A 4,171-nucleotide genomic window follows, 5' to 3' on the forward strand; every position below is an offset into this window, starting at 1 on the left:
TTTATTTTAATTTTTACAAATGAATAAATATTCCAAAAATTTAAGGTTGCGGCCTTGGCTGCGCGGCCTTGGCCTTGGACTTGGCTGCGGCCTTGGACTTGGCTTACGGCCTTAGCCTTGGACTTGGCTTGCGGCGTTGGCCTTGGCTGCGGACTTGGCCTTGGCCTTGGCATTGGTTGCGGCATTGGCGTTGGCTTTGGCTTGCGGCCTTGGCCTTGGCCTTGGCTTGGGTGTCCGGCCTTGGCCTTGGCTGCGGCCTTGGACTTGGCCTGCGGCCTTGGCCTTGGTTGTGGCATGGCATGCTGGCCAAGGCCGTGTCATGGCATGCCAGCCTTGGCATGCTAGGCGAGGCCGTGGCATGGGATGCCAGCCTTGGCATACTGGGCAATGTTATGTGTAGACTCAACTTTTTCGCGACCCCTTTTCGAAGAGCTCGAATTGGTCCTACAATTTGGACTCCTGTCACAGTTCTGAATCTAATCTTACAAAGTGCATTGTGAGACTGATAAACACCAAAGAGTCCAATTTGGCAAATCATTTTGAAAAATTGATTTTACATCAAATAATGCCAAAATTGGACTGCTTTGCTAGATTACAGAGTCGCCACCTAAATATTTTATTTTTGAAAAATTTAGGAAACCGTAACTCGTGCCAAAGGCCACGTGTCCGTCATCACCAAAATTGCCTCAGCTCGGGAACTTGGATACGAGAGGGGAAGGTCCTGAAATGAGCACCCCTGCTCGCCTGATCAAAGGATCAGCCTCTACTAAGCATGATATGTTGTTTTATAAACACATGTGTTCTTATCCAGTTATTAGCTAACTTTACTATTTGACGCACACAAGGAAGTATAGACTAAATCGCAAGAATTGAAACAAATCAACTCATGTTTGTTTTCGAAAATGGTTTGAATGTGCCACCCTCAAATGGGCTTAGAAATGCGGATTTGCCACCCTCAAGTGGGCTTAAAACATAATTTGTCACTTCGCATAGTGGGCTTAAAACTCACATTTATCGAATTGTTCCAATTCAAGCAACAAAGCCTTCATTCACAGGCATTCATGTAGTTTAGCAAATAAGCAAATAGCCTCATGGAAAGCATGCAAAACGTGGCAACACTCAGACTCATGCAAGTATGCTAAACCGTAAAACTTACAGTGTGCTCCAAGCCAAAACAAAAGCTAGTTAGAAATAGGCATGATCCTAACTATACAAGATGCCTAATGCAACACATGCAATATGCAATTAATAGGCTCGGCTATCTAAGCATGGTATTTGCAACACTTTGATAACATGCTTTGAAACACATATTCGAAAACGTATTGAATTGACAATGCAGTTTGAATGATACGCTGAGCCTCGGTGCATGCAATACAAATGAATGACACAAACATGCAAGTATGATCCCTAATCTAACCATCGAAAGCGGGTAAATAAAAGGGAGAAAGACATGGGGTTGGAAGACATGCACACACACACGCACGCTTATTATAACATTATGCCCTCGCGAAAGAGGGTCCGAATGAATAAGCTAAGCTACACTAAGCTAAGCTAATTATTTCAAAACAAAGCTAATTAACTATTCTAGCTAATTAATTATTACAACACAATTGAATAACTAGCTACGCTAAGCTAATTAAAATATTACAAAAAAAATTGAATAACTAGCTACGCTAAGCTATTTAAAACAATTTAAATAAAGCAAATAAACGGCCTCGAAGGCGAGAGAGACATGCATGCTCGGTTGGCTTCCTCCCGAAAATCCATCGCCGTGCCATCAGTTGCCTCAGTTTGCACTTGCTGTGACCTCTGAACATTGTACCAACTTCTAGATTGCTTCTGCTCCAACACAGGAACACTTTTGCACAAGAATGGACTAGTGGCCGGTCGGCCACAAAAAGTGGCTGTCGGCCACCTTAACTGGCCGGTCAGCTAGTTTAAGTGGCCGAACGGCTACTTCAGGTGGCCGGTCAGCCACCCCTTTTTCCAGACTTTTGTTTTTCCTGCAACAGAGAGCAACGGAGGCAAAGCAATGTATTTTTCAAGGAATGTGTGTACTGCCACCCTCCTGATCATTTCTCAAGCTCAAAGGAGTATGGCACTTGGCTCTCAAGCCACCAATCAAGCATTTTCAATGCATGATGGCCAAAGAGTCAAGCTTGTACAAGCTTAATGAATGCACAAATAAGACTCAAAGGGCCACCACCCTATCATGCATGATCAAGGGTGCGGCGACCAAGAAATGTGACACGTTTCACCACGTTGAGTATGAAACGTCCCGCATTTCTTGTGTTTGGATTAACGTCCGATCCAAACACATGTAATGCAGCACAAATATGCTTATCTTGCTCAAATTTTACTTGGTTTATTTTGTTTACACATTTTAGCTTACCGATTAGTCTTTTAACCGATTAAGTCCAATGTGAGAGTTCTCTAATTGGAAAGAGGGCTTAAGCCACAAGTACCTTGTGCATGAAAGAGGCCTCATGCTGTTGGTTAGTAGAAACCCTCAAGGGAGGATTAAAACCATTAGGCATGAGAGCCTCAATTCCACACTCAAGCCAACAAGGGGCTCAAGTCCACTTTCAAAACAAATTAAAAAGTGAAGAATAGAGGGAGGTTGCAGACTTTCTAGTGCTGAAATAGCATGCAAAAAGACACTAAAACATGCAAGCAACACATGCAAGATATGCTTAGAGCTTAAAACACTAAACCAGTGAAGAGCACTACACTAGAGGCATGCAATATCAAGCTCAACTGACTAAACCAGCTCAAAAAAGAGCTAAAACATGCCAAAACAGTGGCTACAACATGCTGAGATTAAAGCATAAAAGGCTAGAAAACATGCTCACATGTTAGCTCGCAAGCAAGACTCAAAACACAACTCTCAAAAGCAATGAAAGAGTGAAATAAGTGAGAGTGTGACAGAGCCATATACACTGAAATCACATGTAAAATGATGTTACAACATGCAATCATCTCATGCAAAACATATTAGAGGCCTTAAAACACTAACCTAGTGAAGGCATTTGCACTATAACTATACAAAACATGGTTCATATGATCTAAGCAGCCCAAAACAGAGCTAAATCATGCCAAATCAGAGCCTAAAACATGCTGAGATTGAGTCACAAAAAGATAGAAAAACATGCTCACATGTTACGCTATCTACACTTGCAAACAAGACACAATGAGGGGAGGCCACCCCCTCCTATTTTGGACCTCAAAACAAAGTTTTTACCACTGAAAATCCCTTGGAATTGCACAACACTTTAGGAAACAAGCTACAAAAAATGGTGGACCACCCTAACTCCAAAACAAACCTCAAACCACCATTTTAAATCATTAAAAATAAAGATTTCAGAGGTTAAAACCATCCTCAAAACAGCACACAAAGGTGGCAAAACAAGTAACTAAAACAAAGCTTAAATGAGGTAAGCCTTATACCTTTGAAGCACAGCACTAAAACAGCCACAATTCTGAGCCAAAACCAACCTTAAGAAATCAAACTAAGCCTCAAAGAACCTCAGCTCCAAGATGAAGATGTTTGGCTAAGGGTCTTAGTACAAATGTGTAAAGAATTCTCACTTTCAAGCACAAAATAGAGAGAGAGAGAGAGAGAGAGAGGAAATTTGCTCACAAAATATTCAACCTCTTCAAATGGGGAAGAGACCCCCCATTATATAGAAATGCAAGCCAAAAGCTTACTTTTATCCCTCCACGCACATGTATGGAGATGGCATTCAGTGATCAACAGCTGGCACAGTTGGCAAAGAACATATCTGAAAAAAGAGAAAAATGGTCGTCGGCCACTTTAGGTGGCCGGCCGGCCACCTCCCCTAGCCGACCGACCACTTCAAGTGGCTGACAAGGGGGAAAAGTGTCCAACAAGGGCCAAAAGTGGCTGACAAGGCCCTTCCCCCCTCTAGGCAAGAGGCCCCAAGGGTTGGTCCAAAAAAAAGCACAAAACAAAGAGGGTTTAGAGGCTCAAAGACAAGGCATTTCACCGAGAACTTCGGGCACTCAAAACGAGCACAAACAAGCACAACCATCGAGTGCACAAACAATGACGTCTAAGTCTTGATGTCGGTCAAAAATGGGGCGTCTACACTGTGGCATGGCATGCTGGCCAAGGCGGTTGCATGGCATTCTAGCCATGGCATGCAGGCCA

The sequence above is a fragment of the Camellia sinensis genome, chromosome 12 (assembly GCF_055761805.1).
Source record: "Camellia sinensis isolate YWXY chromosome 12, ASM5576180v1, whole genome shotgun sequence".
Classification (NCBI taxonomy): domain Eukaryota; kingdom Viridiplantae; phylum Streptophyta; class Magnoliopsida; order Ericales; family Theaceae; genus Camellia; species Camellia sinensis.